Genomic DNA, 16940 nt, shown 5'->3' on the forward strand with positions numbered 1-16940 from the left:
GATAAGAATGGAGACTGTTTCATTTAATAAATGTTTTGTTTTGATATACAAGTTTTTCTGGTTTTTTTCTTGAAGACGTAATACGTTTTTAATTACGTTATTCAAATAAATAACAGACAATGTTTATTTTCTTAATACATCATAGTTCGTTAAAAAATTAGTTTTAGTTGTAAAGCTAAAAGCGTCACGATGGGCTGTCTGTGCTCTGGACACCGCAGTTATCGAAACCTGTTTTTTAGCGTTATAAGCTCACTGACTTACCGCTGTGCCACCGGGGAGCCAAAAACGTTACTAAGTTCTGTATTTAAAATAAACGCCCTAATTTGAGATATTTGAGTACGAATTTTTTTTGTAAAGCGATTATATAAATATTGATCTCATACTAACGAGAGGTAATACAATTATGCAAAATAACTATGTGTGAATAAACTAAACCGATTGACGTTTTTCTGCTCAAAGTGTTAGAACTATGTGCTTTGTTATTGCGATACACAATCTACTTAAAATATGATAGTAAATGATCAACAGCGGAGCTGAATGAATCATTCTGAAGAATTATACTTCTATTTCATCCACCACTAACGGAGAGCTCTGGTCTGTTAGCCTGGAACAACCAATGACAACATCAATCTCTGCCTGTCAACATCAATACCTTTTATGAAAGCCACTTCAATTCCATCCCGTTACTGAGAGCCTCCGTGCATAACCATAACCCGTCATCCTATCCGCCCGATTGGCCCCATAGTTGTGCCTCCCTAATAAAACTGGTGCCACGGAAAATCACTCCCACTGACACCTCTCAATTCATTTGTTTTTGCTCTGTATGTATGCTTATAGGCAGCACGGACTGGTATGTTGACAAGCCAGTACGCGGCTAAACACTACATATCTCGGTGCACCCACTTAAAGTTACTAAAAAAGGGGGAAACTGAAATGAAAATCCCAACGACAAGGATTGCTCCTTCCTGTTCTAATAAACCATTTGTCTCCTACAAAAAGAGATGTCACAAGATAATCTATCTGTATTACGCCTGCAGGCACTTGTATAATTTTCTTCATAAATATGTATAAGGCTAAGTATTCTAAGCACAAAGGATTTTGCTGGGGAGAGCTGCATTTATAGAGCCATGTATTAAAGACTGACGCTATAACTCTCATGTTAATCTCACTTGATGAATTTGTACAAGTCAATGAATAATTACTGTGTAAGCCTAACTTCAAATAATATTTTGGCTTGCTTGAAAACCATAGATACTGCAACGACTGTGATAATCCTTCTTTGGTGAAAACAACTTAACATTATAAAACTACAGTGTTTAATCATCAGGAGAAAAATGCACTTAATTATTCCCCTCGTTAAAATCGATCTTGGCGGTGGGGTAAATGTTTTAGATTTCAAAGTATAATTTTATATCAATGAGTTAACTAGTATAATTAACTCAAACCTAAGAATTTTCTGATTAAAAAAATATCCTCTACTTTTTTTCTCTTGTACTGAGTGACTTTTACAATCTATGAAGAGTGCTATAAAGAACTGCTACTTACAAACGTAGATAAAGTCATGGAGATTTATGACATAAGCGGAGTTCAAGATAAATCACTAAAACTTAAAATGAACACAGTAATACTTGAGTAAATGAATAGAAAATACCGAAGTTTAATTATATTGTTCAGATTATTTCATCAAACAGTTACAAAATCCACATTTATGTTAAAATATAAACAACGAAAGGTGTTAATAAATCTTGACTTAAGAGCAAATGTTTTATTTTCTATTTACTCTTCCAGCAAGAGCTTACAGAAAGTAGGATCACAGTAACAATGTGATAAACTAGAACTTCTTATAATTACATGTCATGAAAACAAAATGTGCAGCACTCAGGCCCTCTATACAATAATATATGGTTTAATACACGCTAGGCTTGTTGTAATCTAACTCCCAAGCAAAAATAAGTTGTGAACCAGAGTACAGAAATTTTTTAGCAATTATTTGGAATAAGACATGCAAGCTAATTAAACGTATCAATTTCCAGTTGCAATTATAACTTGTTGAAACGTAAACTACATGCAGCATTTGTCAATGTCAGCACAGTATTCCAATAAATGTACATAAGAACGAGTTCTCAGCTAATACGAGTTTGAAAATAAACGATATCTCAAGCTATAATTGAAATACATATTTCAGTCTTTGGTGTCAAATACTCAAAAAATGCTTTTGAACTTTACATACAACTATTTGCACATACAATTATCAAAATTACTTACAAGTAATCGCGGTTTGAGGACATCTCTAACGAATTATAAACCTGGCGCCAAATAATAGTGCAGTTTATTTACTTCCAATCCATACAAAGTTTATTATGACAGTTATTGTACACACCAAATTTCACAAACTGTATAAACTTTTAAGTACTACATCTTAAAGCCTTTACGTTAGCTTTTTTGCGTAACTAACTAGTATTGTATATGTGCGTTTTCTTATAGCATTGCCACATCTGGCTCTCTGCTGTGCACATCGAGGGAAATAGAGGGGGGGGGGGGCTAGTATTGTAATTTTAGATAAAGAATATTATATAAATAAAGCAGAAGAAATAGCCATTGGTCCAAATGTGTGAAATTGCATCAAGATCTTACTGACAAAAGGGAAGCTAAATTGCAAAAGTTTATATTAAAAGTAAAGAAAGAAAATATTCTTAATGAAAGACAGTGGTTGAATATTAGACCACCAGGAAGTAAGTCGTCCCGGTATATTATATGGCTCAACAAAAATTCACTAAGACGGAAGTCCCTTACGACCAATTGTATCGAACACCGGAACTTTAACAATGCTGCGACTGGTTTTCTAATTGACTTTTTGAAAACATTCACCACAAATGAATACACCCTGAAAGACAGCTTCGAGTTTTCTCAGGAATATTTAACAGTTAAGTTTGACAGTGACGTACATTGTGCCAATTTTGACATCAAATCATTATATACAAATATCCCGTTAGAAAAGACAATACCGTTAAGTCCAGAGTTGGTTTATAATGACAACTACAATGAAGCGTTCATCCCAAAGTCTGTTTTAGAAACTTTAGCACAAAAAGAATCTCTTTTTATTTGTTGTTGAATAGAAAGCTTTATGAACAGGTCGAGAGTGTCGCTATGGGCTCGAGACTTGGGTCACCTTTAGCCGATTTATTTTTATGTTTTCATGAAGAATACTGGTTGGAAAATTGCTCGTAACACTTTAAACCTCTACTATCGTTCGTATATTGACGTTAGCTTCACCACCTGTAATAACTCTGATCAAGCTTTCCAGTTTCTTTAACACCTAAACAGTAGACGTAACAGCATAACGTTTACTGTGGAACATCAGCAGAACCATAAACTTCCTTTTTGGACACCCTAATTAATAATAACAATGTACAATTCAATGTGAAATTTATCGTAAGAAAACATTCACGGGTTTATATGTTAATCTTGAAATCTTTATTCCGAAAGTTTTAAAAGAAAATTTAGTTAAAATACTATTCACCGTGCTTATATATATCACGTACTAAGCTATGCATAAACAATTCATTAATATTAAAAATTCTTTAGGCAAAAATAAGTTTATGTTTTATGATTCACAGAATACTTCATACTTATTTAAATAAGCGAGTTTTCATACAAAAAGTGTCTAAGTATTATCTAGTCACCAGTTTATCATTTATGGGTAAATATTCTTTACTTATTAAGAATCAGTTGAAACAGGTTATTCGAAGGGTGTACCCACAGATACGATCAAGGAGTGTGTTTAAATCTTACTGTCGCCCACTTTCTTTCATTAAATTTAAAGACTAGATTTCAACTTTATTGTCAACGTTAGTAGTTTATACATTTACTTGTCCTTGCTATCAGTAAAGCTATATTAGTTGTACAGAAAAAGAGAAAACTATTAACCCAAATAAAAGGACATGCCAACTTCATATCACCCACTAAGTCAAGTATACTAGAACATGCTCTAGATAATGTGACGTTGTCGTTCATTCTAATTTGTTTAAGATCCTTGCAAGGGCTAATGGTAAACGGAAACTCCATATAGAAATATTTCGATATTTACAAACTGAAGCCTTAAATCAATGTAGTTAGTTCTGTAATAAAGATAATGTCAAGGATTCATTAACTATATTCCAACGTTCATTAATTCAAAATATTGTTATTTTCTAATTCATAAATAACATCTTAGAATTTTGACAATTCTTTAGCAATAAACTATTGTAAATACCACGTTACTGTAATTCTGAATGTACTTAAGATAACATGTGTGTTAACACGAGACTTTTGAAACATGCTAAAACATAAGCCTAGTTCCCTTACCTCCATACACCTTCATCTGTGGTTATTTTCTATTTTATTAGTGAAGTATTACAGCACGTTAAGATCTTTAAATTTCATAATGTAGTTTTCTTTTGTTTCAAATTATATGGTTTCGACGAGCGATGTTTTTATTACCTTCCTTTTGTATCACTTGGTTATTAAATTATCACAAGTACTACCGACTATCTTAGATTAAACAAACAACTTCTGACTCGAAATATCCTTGAAAAATGAGATTATCCATCTTAGCTAAGTTAGTTAATTCGCTTACTACTGTGTAATAAAACTTTATACAGTTGTTTGCTTTATCTATCTTGCTATATATTGTTTTTTGTATTGTTAAATCGATGATCTTGAACTTTGTCCATAGAAAATCGGCCGGTTGAAGAGGAATGGCCAATGATAAGCTTAATAAAAACCAAGGGCATCATTTACTCCTATCTTTTGTCTTTTCTTAGGTACTTACGACAGTATAACTCTCGCATTCAGTTAGATATTTTTTCAGAGGATGATGTAACAATAGTCATTTTTTTAATAGGGATTTTTTTTTGTAAACAGCGCTCAGCGCTGTATGCAGACGACATGAAGTGGATTTTTGGTTGAGCGAGAAAAAACGATCTTAAAGTGGAAGTGAAAAAATCAAGAGTAGTCATATTAACTAGAATACCAGATACACCAAATTGCTGTGGGTCCATGACTTTGTTGGTTACAGATTCCTTGTAACATCTGATGAAAATAGTTGAAAAACAAATATACTTAAGCAATGCAATTGATCTCACTTATTACTGGTGTTGTATTCTGTATAGTTTACATATATTAGTGATTTCACCTAATATTTTGGCCAGTTCTTTACACTGAATGTTGGGACAAACAAAAATATATAAAAGTATTTAATGTGTGTGTGTGTGTGTGTGTGTGTGTGTGTGTGTGTGTGTGTGTGTACCCATCGGTACTGAACGGTATGTAAACAAGTCGGAAATTTAAGGGTTAAGTACTATTTTTTTCTGTAAAAATTTGTTACATATTAAATAAAGTCACCAAGCACTTAGTTTTAGTTAGTAAGTTCCCCAATTCGGTGCCTTGGTGGTTAAAATTCGAAGTATATAGCTTTTTAAGAACAATAACTATTTTTAGAACCTCAGTGTATTAGTTAGACCTAAAATTATGGATACGCTTGTACTAACATTACATTCGGTGATAATGAAAATGAGTTATCCATTTTAATGTGTGTGTGTGTGTGTGTGTGTATATATATATAAAGTTTAAAAAAATTAACCGTGCGCATAATTTCAATTCTTCTTATTTAACCGTCTTATGTAACAATACATTGATAATGGCATCATAGATCAGTGTACACTTTAACCAGCATAAACTCGTATAATGATAATAACAATAATTAAACAACAGGGCGAACTTTAAATTGTTACCTAGCGTCCGCCCCTATTTTCTAGTGTTTTGCAATTTACACACAGGAGCAGAGGTGTAGAAGACAAATTAAAAAAGGGAGGGGGCAAGGTTTATTTGACCTAGTGAAGCGAAGAAATATGCATCACAGACACACCCATTACGGCCAGAGTCCAGGGCTCGCTCGCCTTAGGTCCCTGGAATCGTTTGGGTTCTGGATTATTTTTTTGTTTGTTTGTATTCTCCTACTTTTCCCGAGAGTAATGTTCCGAATTTTGATGCATTTTCACTGGATAGATTAAAAAGTGTGGGGGGGGGGACTGGCCCCCGCTTCCTACGCCACTACAAAAGAATATCAAACATTTAGTAAACGATTTCATTTTTTGTTTATTTGAAAAATTAAACATTTTTGATTTTCATGAGTAGATGGATTGCGGGACACAAATAGTCTAAATGCTCGCATGAGAATTTGTAACTATACAGCCTAGTGCATTACTAATTTTCAACTCCTCTATATTTCAATTTCTTTTCACGTTTTCTTAATCTTCTGTAACTTTTAGATTAATTTTGAGCTATGCATTCTCACAATGCGGCCATTTTCGTTAGACATTTGAGAATTTCAAAACAACTTTTACTTTTATTAGGACCGTACGCAGAATGTTTGAAAGGGGGTTCTAATATACGAGATCAAAACCAACAAATATTGTGCAAGGCACAATCAGCATGCAGCTAATGCTACAGATACCTGGAGGCATATAAAAAAAGGTGCTACGAGATTAAATTTGGAAGAAATTTTGCATGAAATATAGCTTAAACAATTGTAAGGCTGTTCACATAAAATCCACAAACATCCAAATCGTTAAATACCATATGCACCTGCGATATAACTACAAAGCATAATTTTTTTACATCCCAAAACTATTTTCTGTGAACGATATACCCCTTTGACATTCATCACCTGAAAATTTGAGTTTCTTATTCATCATATTTTAATAACTGTTTAATTGAAACCCTGCTCTCACATTTAAAACATAGCTACAATTACATATCTTTTTCGTAAATGTTATCATCATTAAGTTTTCCATTGAGTCTGAGCACATAAACTATTCTAGGTACACATCTTCTGTATGGGGTGTGTTCCCTAGTGACACAAAGTCAAATAGAGGTAAGTCTTACCTCGCGGCCTTTCCGCTTAACTTACAGATTTTCTTCAAACCTTTGCTAAAAGGTGGTACTCATGTGGGAAGTATATTTGCTTTTCGGATTAATCAATATTAAAACACAGTCTTAAATTGTCAAGAGGTGAACACATAATCTTAACGCAGAAATTAAAGAACAGGAAAAGAAAGAAAAAAAAGTATATTTCTAGATATTTGCCGCCTCCATCCAACAAAAAAAAATAAAAAATAACGAAACGAAGTTAAGCAACAGAACAGCAAGTACTGTGCACTGCTTGAAACTACTAAAAATAAAACATACACCCTACGTGTACATTGATATAAACAGTTAGTATACCGCATGAATTTAAGAAAATTTCATAGTTCAAAAAACAATGCGGTTATATCAATAGTAAACCGACAGAATGTGCTCTCTGAAGCAATGTTTGTTTCTTGGTAATAAAAGACATTACGTAATTCAACGGAACAGCATTTCTGTATACCAAATACACCACCAGTACATTCCGAAGCACGAACCAGCCTAGATGACGCCCCCTATTTATATCCGTGGGTGAATCATGATGCAGAACAGCGTCGATAAAATTTTCTTAGGTCAAGAGACAAGTAAAACCAAACGAAACTTCAAACCCAGTACTTGTTCTACATAACGTTATGTCAACAGCCTATCAATAAAATAAACAATATGTTCAATATAAATTAAACAGTGCGACACAATGAGAATCGGTTTATTAACTAAGTGAATTTGTACTATATATATTTATAGTTGCTAATTCAATGATGGAAAGTAAAAGAGTTCCAGAGAAACAGAAAAACAACACGCGTAACACAGACAGAAATAAGAAACGCGATCTTTGTGGTAATATAATAATTCCCCGAAAAAGATGTATGAGTATTTTCTTTGCTGTATTAGATTTTACTAAAGGTTTACTGTATTAGTGTCAATTCGGATAATGTTGACACTGTGATTAGCATGATTATGTGCTAGTTAGTTAAACATGTGAATGAGATGAAAGGAATTATAGAAAATTAAATATAAATTACCGATTGAATTGAAATATTATACAATTCTAAGAACCCAGGAGTGAAAGCAAGAGTGAACATATATCAACCAACTGCATCTGAAGCAACAGAGCAATACAGTTTTAGAGCTTCTTAATTAAACAAAAGTATAAATCCTGTTGAATGTTACAAACATATAAAAAGAAGTAAAGTTGTGACTGTTACAGCTACTGATTTAAAAAAAAAACTAAAGAAAGTTATTTAAGAGTTTACAATTATAGCATTTAACCTCACAAGCTGGTAATTTAACACTTTCAATTTCCGAGTTTTCAATCCATAATCGATATATCTTAATAATCTTTTAAAGTGTAAAGGCGTATAACTTTCTATATAATATATAATTTTGGTTTACCATAAAATTAAAATTAGAAAACAACGACAATATACTCGTAAATTCTAATTCACTGGTCATCACACTACTGTTGTACCAGAATGTGGGCTGCCACTTACCAAATTTTTAGATGAACGAGATAACTTCTATGATAGTCAAAGTATGAGTATTCCGCCTACTTTTGGTATTTCGTTCATTGGTTTAAAGATATTTATCAATCCGAAAGTGAAACTGATCCATTCAGAAAAGTGAGCTTTTATTCCCATATGCTTCCATTTGTTTATTTGAAATCGTACACAGTTCTTACTCACCCTTCGGCATTATAAAATATGAGGGTTGTTCGTTAGTCTCAAAAACCGTTTTAAGCCATAGGTTCTAAAGATAGTCATACTTGACTTAAATACATGAAAAATGGGCAATTTACTGTTAATTTGTTAAATTAAAAATAACTGCAATGTAAAGCTAAGTTACATGAAGATTGAGATACGAGTTTGGTGGTCGTGAAATCAGGATTGATGAACAAAGAAAACATTACCTATACATCAAGACATTTGTTTCATGTAACAAAAATGAACTTACCAGTTGAACGTGACATGTTCTTGTGTTTAAACACTGCAGCTTCATGTTGTTTATTCACTAGTTATTGTTATTGTGTAATCCACGTTTGGGGGGGGGGGGGCTATTAAGGTTGATAACCGGTGGCGTGATTAGGCAGAGCCAACAGCTTAACATCACTCACCGAGATATCTCAAACCAGAGAACCTACCGCCTGGTTTCTGAAAACTTGTATTATCTTAGCTTGTCTCTTAGCAACCAGTTGTACACAATGGAGTACGTATATATGCGTGTTGGTAGTTTTAAAGCATTTGACAACTTAAAACTTTGATTAAGTATAGTATAGAAATAAATGATTTTACTTAACATGTATCTTTCGTTCATCAAATAATAATGTAACACAACTCTTAACTAGTTTAAGTCATAATTTCCTTTATCAACTAGTACGGATAATTGTTTTAATACGTGATATTTACTATAATTATAGACAAGAAAATTGTTAAATTGAATGATGCCAATGATTACGTAAGTTTTTTTGTTAATGAGTCAAAAGGTAACTGAAAATTCTAGGCATTGCCGTTATTATATAGTTTTAAAATAAAAACAAATTTTAATCATGAAAAACTTATAAAATAAATATCACTGAGCATGTAAAATCGTCTGGTTTACATATAACTAATTATAAAATACTGAAAGAAAAACATACAACTGAAACATGGATAAAGGTTTTAACAAGAAACTCTCAATATTTAGCTTAGAATAATTCTGTGTTAGTGTATATAAATAGTGTTGGTAAATGCACTGAGATAAGAAAAACGGAGATAAATTCACGAACTCGTAAAATTAAGCCTTAAAAATGGAACCATTTAATATTGATAAAGTGAATTATAAAGTACACTTGGATCAATCTTCTAATATAAAAACAACAAATAAGGACGAGTACTATAGCGCGAAATCAGACATATAAAAATGACTAAAAATTATGAAACGTTATTACTGAAATTACTAATTATTACCTGCTGTCTTCACCACTAGGAATCGAATCCCAGATTTTAGTATTGTAAGACCGTAGCCTTACCGCAGTCTCACAGGGTACAAAATTACTAATGCGAAAATAACTGCGTCTAAAGTTGACGATACTATTTCAATGAATCGAAATTTAACTCCCCGTAATTCTTATAGAAATTGCAAGTGAGTTTAATGAATATTCTGTATCAGTTGATAAAACTTGGTTCGTAAAATATTAGACCGGTTTGTTTGTTAAATTTCGATCAGAGATATTTAAGGGATATCTGCGCTAAGCCGTCCCTAATTTAGAATTAATAATAGAAAGGAAAGTAGTTATTCTGCCAACACATGGGCTACTCTAATCGAATAGTGGGATTGACCATCACATCATAAAAAGTGGGTATTTTCGGTGACAAAATTCGCAACCAGAATCAAACAGTAATACTTTCATATGTACTTTATAGAAGAAGAAGAAAAAAAACAAAAAAACAAAAAACAGAACATACAAGAGAATAATACTGCTCCGGGAATTAATATATTCAAATGTACTGAAAGCATGTAAACACCTTACATCGAAATAATTATAATATATTATTAACTTATGCTTTTGTAAATGAGCAAACTAAATTAAAGAAGCAGTTGTCTTTTAAATTTATAAAATTGGTAATAAGTTGCCTTTTTAATAATACTCGACCAATTTCGTTGATAATTGTTTTTCAAAAATATTTGAAATATAGTACAAAATTATTCACAAAATTTCAATATTCTATCTTGTAATCAATTTGGTTTGAAGGAAAAACATAACAATCCCCATCACACATTTATGAACACAGCATAACAAATCAACATCCAATCAATAACAACAACTTCAAAATATTATGCAAAGAAAACAATATCAATAGAAGAAAAATTAAAGAAGTGTTAATTATCCGCGACTTAAAACCTAATTTAAATCAAAATATAGGTGTCTCTTTATATCTATTTTAAATTGGAACAAAATGCTCGAGTAAATTGCTAATACTTAACATTATATCATAAGTTTACCTGATGATGACCACACAAGTGGTCGAAACGCTGTAATTAATTTTCTAAAAATAAAATAATCCACTCAACAGCAGTCCTCAAAGTTTTATTATTTAAATTTGATTAATACTATTTATGAAGGATTTAATAATAATTCTGAACTAATAAGTAACTTTTTAATTTTTTGCTAAGGCTTTGATACCATTTTTCATGCATTATTATTCCTTAAATTAGAAAAAACTGGTATTCGAGATGCAAGATTACAATTGACTAGTCACCATACAAACAAAAATAAAGAACAGGAATTTATAATAAACTCAGTGAGTTACGAGTTACTGATAATGGCACTCCATAGAACTGTACTTCGATCCGTCTTATTCCAGATACTTTCTACATTATATAAAGTGTCTGTAATTTATCAAGGTTAATTAATTCAGATATAATGTAGTTACGTTTGTGGATGATACTGCCTTAGTTTTTTAAATTCATATTTGGGATGATATATTTGAAAAAGCATCTCGGAGATTAAGTATAATTAAAAACTGTTTTAATAATAGTCTTAACTTTAAAAGGAAAACGGAGTCATCACCTTTCAGGTAATATAATTGGACAACCAAGTAATACAAAATTAAGCATACACTATGTGTATTGTAATAAGCGAGATTGTAATTGTCCTAATGTAAGTGTAATGGCCAAAAATTACATAATTAGGTGTTATAGTCATTATGGTATCTCAGATAAAGTACTTTTATTCAAATATAACAGTAACAAAATCAAAACTTTACATATGCAATTACTAAATGTAGGAATTTCACACCTATATACACCACGGTTACTCGCGATTGCCTATTCGGAGTGGTTTATCTGTTATAACATCCAGAAGATTAGCCTATACAAATCACTGAAACAACATGCAAATATTTAAGAGACAAGAGTTGTAATAGAAGCATCTCAAATTCTAATAAGCTCGGCAACGGTGTTGAAAGAGTACATTTCAAATTATCGTCGTTCTGGTCTCAATCACTTGCTATCTTAGTTTTAGCATTTGGTGGAGAACAGATATGCTAATCTGATTTTATGCACTTCTCAACATTTAGTAGTACATTTCGTTATGGTATCATCAGTATTATTTGTAGTACTTGTCGTAATGGTATTATTTGTAGTATTTTTCGTAATGGTATTATTTGTAGAACATTTCGTAATGGTATTTATCAGTATTTAAACAGGAACTGACAGTTGTGTTATATTTCTGAGTTTGGCATATAGGTGTTTATCCGAGATTATTTGGATATTTTTATACTTGCTTTGGATTAGTGCTTAGCAGATTTTCAGCGAAAGGGAATGTCAGATACAGTTGTATTTAATAAATCTTAAAAGATCATAATACAATATACTGGCATATCTTATAGGCTTCGTTCCTGTTACAAAAATATAGGCCAATCTAGTTATTTTCTTTTCTAATTAAACTTAATCCGAATAATAATTTTCAGCTACTCCACATTTTACGCCCAAAATTTGTCACGCACTTAAATGCTATTATGTTAATTTGAATACATAAATTTCTATCTTGCTTCATGTGCATGGGCGTGTTCGTCTTTAATTTTACATTTTCGTTTATGAACTCACCTACTTAGCCAGATGTTTTACACTGGCTTCCAAAAGCTCTCTTATATACACAGGTTAAGGTAAGCGGTTTTCATTATATTCTGAAGCACAATTTTTAAATTTCCATTTTTCAGAACACCTTTATAAGTATTTTGTCGTTTATTGATAGACGCACTGAAAATCAGAGTTAGGACTAGAAGACAGAATTTAACAACTGGAAATGCTAACTGTGTATAGAATCCCTTAATAATTACACAGGTCTGCGAATTTAAACTTCATAAAAGTTGTTTTGGTTTTAATAACGGATTTTCCATAATTCAGCGACCCTGACTTCGAAAATAATATTAATTTGTTTTCTATCACGTAAGGATTTTTTTTACAAATCGGGAAGAAAAAACTCTTACAAAGATCAAATCATTATTTCATTTACCACAATGAAAATTTTTACTATTATGTTTTTTAACAAAAATACAAACAAACTGAAGAAAAGGGAAGAAAGAACATTGATGTCAAAACGAATATGCATCCACATTCATCCTGATTTTTTTTTTGTGAAATCTATGTTTTTGGTCTCTAAACTACGTGTTGTGGTCTTTTTTAAGTATTGCGTTATGACTTTGTGAAAAATCTGTACATGATGGAGAAAAATGGATATTTTCGGATTTAGCGTACAGGAGTTACTGTAGAACATGTAAAAAATTTGAAAACAATAAAACCATCGCAGGCCTGTGTTATTTAATGTTCGATTGTAAGAAAAAAATGGTTGTTTTTAAGTAATTTAACTAATTCTAATTAGTTTGCTTTTTAGTTTCGCTCTAAGCTCAAAGCTTGCTCTGATAGGAAGTAAATATCAATTACATATTTTCACATGAAATTTTAGGATAAGCCAAATATTTTTGACAAAAATAACTCAAAAATTTTGTCGACCAAATTTGGGTATGAAACGAACCGACAAAAATAAACTTGTTACCTACAATCTGCGAGAATGTAGGTAATGTGGCTGATTGGCATATCATAATAAAAAAAAATATACGGAACAACACCCAGGATATAGAGGACTACGAGAATACATTTATCTCTAAAATGGCAGATACTTAAGATAATAAAAAAATTAATGGATAATTAATTGCAGAAAATATTCATTAACATAAAATCTGACCGGGTATTACAATTCATTTATTGAGAGAGGGAAGAAAGTGTATCATTAAACTACGAACCTAAACCAGGTCTGCTCTTATTTTATTTTTCCAGACTATCTTTTGAATGTGCAACTCAACTCACACAGGTCGCAATTTAGTCTTAAAGAAAGATTCTCTGTTTCTTATTGATCATCAAGCAACCATATGACAATATCATGTCCAAGTAATTAGCTGAGCAAAGAATTATGTAATATATAACATACAGATAAAAGTTTTAGGATAAGAATTGGTCAGTTATTTTCAGGTAGAGAACATTTATTAAAATAAGACCATCATAATAATATAATTTTCAAATTTATCAAACATAATAAAACTTGAAAACTACTAATTAATAACATCCAAATAATAGGTCAAACTAAACATAAGATCACAAATTTTGTTTTCTATCTTCTAAGCTAACAAATGAATCTCCATTACAAACTAAAAGTACTTCTGCAGGGTCCCCGAAAGTGTTTTCTTTTTAAGAGTAAATAAAACCAAAATGAAGAGTAACATTGGTTTTTCCTTTAAGTTCGTATGTCATGGTGTGTTGTAGCTTACAGAGTACATAATTCTTCTCGTGACTCATGATATGCGAACGTTTTACCGACAGTACGAATTGCAACGTTAAGTGTCTCTTATGTGAAGTCATTTTAGTGTCTATTGACTGACTGACAGACAACACACTGCTGTATAATGGTGCGAGTGTTTAAAACAGGTGACCCACCAGGCGGCCTTCGGCCCCCTTTCGTGGAAATTATGTTATACCTTTAGTATTACCAGAACTGTAAAGGGTGGCAGTAGACAAATGCCAGTAAAATATCCATAACAGACTTTTCATTACCGTATTATATTTAAAAAAATACGTGTCATTGCGGGAATTGTTCAAAATACTATTATTTTGTGTGGAAAATTAGCAAAAACAAAACTGAACTACGTTCGTGTAAACACAAAAACGTGACTTGTTTAACATGGATGCCAGAAAATGTTTATTTTTATCCTACTTGTATATAGATATTCACATGACTGACAGTGATGTACAAGATATAAATACATGCTATTACACCCACCATACATCGGCATAGGTGTAACTCACTGCAGTCAGGGCCGAAAGTTATGATAAGCTCACACGTTCTATTTCCACTTATGTTCCAAAAAAGTAAGATTATAAAAGACTACAGAATTATAAGATTGAGCCTAGCAAATCCTTAATTACAAGATACAACTTCGGTGTAGCATTTCATTTTCTTTTTCAAATTCGGGTATTAAAAAAAAACAAAAACGGATGATGGAAACGTGAGGAGACATTTCCGTACAACTTACGACTTGGAATACAGTATACACTGCATAAACTATTTAAAGGATAAATATAATCTGTAATATTATAGATGTGACCACCACTGTTATAGAATATCCTACAACACTTTCAACACTGTTATGCAAATCAGGCATATGATTAGGAATCATACGAGTTAAAATGAAACGATTGGTTATTCAGCCTGTGTGGTGAGTGATTTTTCATAATCTCAATTATCTGCAAGGGGTGAATCAGAGTTTAAAATGCTGCATAATATATAAGAACCATGGAAAGGCATCAAAGAAGACATTTGGAAGTGATCACGCGTGAAGAGCCATCAAATGATCGGACGTCATCTAAGAACAGAAAGTTGTTGCGAATTAGCTACAAATGTCTCAAAGTGTTGTATTAGTATATGGAATCACTTCTATACCAGCCGTACAACTTCGACACTGAGCATGGCAGACAACACAAACACACAACTATTATCTGTTAATTGTGGCTTATTGTAATCAGAGGGAACATGCTCCGAGACCGAATCATAATGTCGCATTGACCGCCATGTTAGTGTACAAATGATTAAAAATATTTTTCTGGCCGGTGATAAGACTACTTCCAGTAGTCCAATCAGATGAAAATTAATATTCTTCTACAGCCTGATAACTGGCATGTAAGTATTTAGCAAGAACCTACAACAGCTCCAACCCTATACTAATGGAGAAATATGACACACAGTGCGGTGATGGAAATAAAGTCACACACGTTACAGGATTATCACCCTACCATGTTTTATGTTGCGTTGTACTTATGAAATTGATCCCGACTTAAGATGTGTGTGTGTGTGTTAAACTGGTGGACATATTTGCACGTTTACTAAATTTCATTCCAATCAAGCATGCATTGGGACGTGTTGCATCCTATCAATTGACTCCAGATACTAAAGATGCTATGGAAATAACACTTTCCAAAGATGCTCAGGAATTTACAAGCGATAATTTATGGAATACAACAACGGTGTTAGGCTATTCTTTCCAAGCATACGCCATATTGAACTGAAGTGTTATGCAATGTACTGTAAAGATGTAAAACCACTTCCAGCAAATATAGGGTGAATGACCAATCATTTGTATTTCTCATCATAAGATGAATTATCCAATGCCTAATACACATAAAATGAGTTGAAGAAAGCAGTTGACATTTCATAACAGTAGTTTTAGCTATGCTATAGTTAAATTAAAAATTTCAGTTATCTTTTAACTGTTTTGTGCAGGGCATTTTATAGTCAGATAACAAACGTATAGTATTTTCATAAAGAGAAAATAAAGAATAATTTCATCAAAAATTATTTTCTCCACTAAATATAAAAACTTAACTACAGTTTCTAGTTTACGTAATAACCCTAAACAGAATTGCAATATGTACTGATTTGCGTCGCAATTAATATTTGCTGGAAAAGTAACTGATATTCTTGTGTTCGTTAGGAAGGTTATAATGATGCAAAGTAATAGCCGCAGCCCCAGAAGGTTGTTGTGAAGGAAGTAAACGATTCGCTTTACTTATATAGAGCGGCAGTAGGTAAATATCAAACATATTCTGCCGTTTGTTGATTTAGCCTAAGCAACTAAGCAGTCGTCCTCTTAGGAAGAAAACAGAGTACTACCACATGTGTCTCCTGGCTGTATAAGATAGAATCAACCAAACAACCTTATGGGGACATTTAAAATATTAAAAGAAATTTCACCATCTAACTTATTAATATTCATTACACACAGTCTTTGCAAAGTAATAAAAACGTAAGCCTTTGAATTAACATAAAGTAACAAATATCTAGCCTTATTAATATTTAGTATATATGAATTAGTTATTAAATTTACCTGTATTCATACATATGCATAATTAACAGAAATCAGTACGTATAGCCCTATGGTTTTAAATATACTCACGAAATTAAAGTTGAA

The 16940-nt window shown here is 32.0% G+C and overlaps 1 protein-coding gene across 3 annotated transcripts in view; it reads right to left on the reverse strand.

Moving 5' to 3' along the window:
* The window catches only part of LOC106460006 (solute carrier organic anion transporter family member 4A1-like), a 119963-nt gene that overhangs the window by 44891 nt on the left and 58132 nt on the right, over nt 1-16940 (reverse strand). Inside the window, exon 1 of one of the 3 annotated variants that reach the window (XM_022386889.1) lies at nt 8896-8966. The exons of the other annotated variants lie outside the window; for them this stretch is intronic. The gene's annotated coding sequence lies outside the window, so the exon portion shown is untranslated. Of the gene's footprint in view, nt 1-8895; nt 8967-16940 lie in introns of those variants that run through there. 3 annotated transcript variants of the gene reach the window in all.

The sequence above is a fragment of the Limulus polyphemus genome, unplaced genomic scaffold (assembly GCF_000517525.1).
Source record: "Limulus polyphemus unplaced genomic scaffold, Limulus_polyphemus-2.1.2 Scaffold31, whole genome shotgun sequence".
NCBI lineage: Eukaryota > Metazoa > Arthropoda > Merostomata > Xiphosura > Limulidae > Limulus > Limulus polyphemus.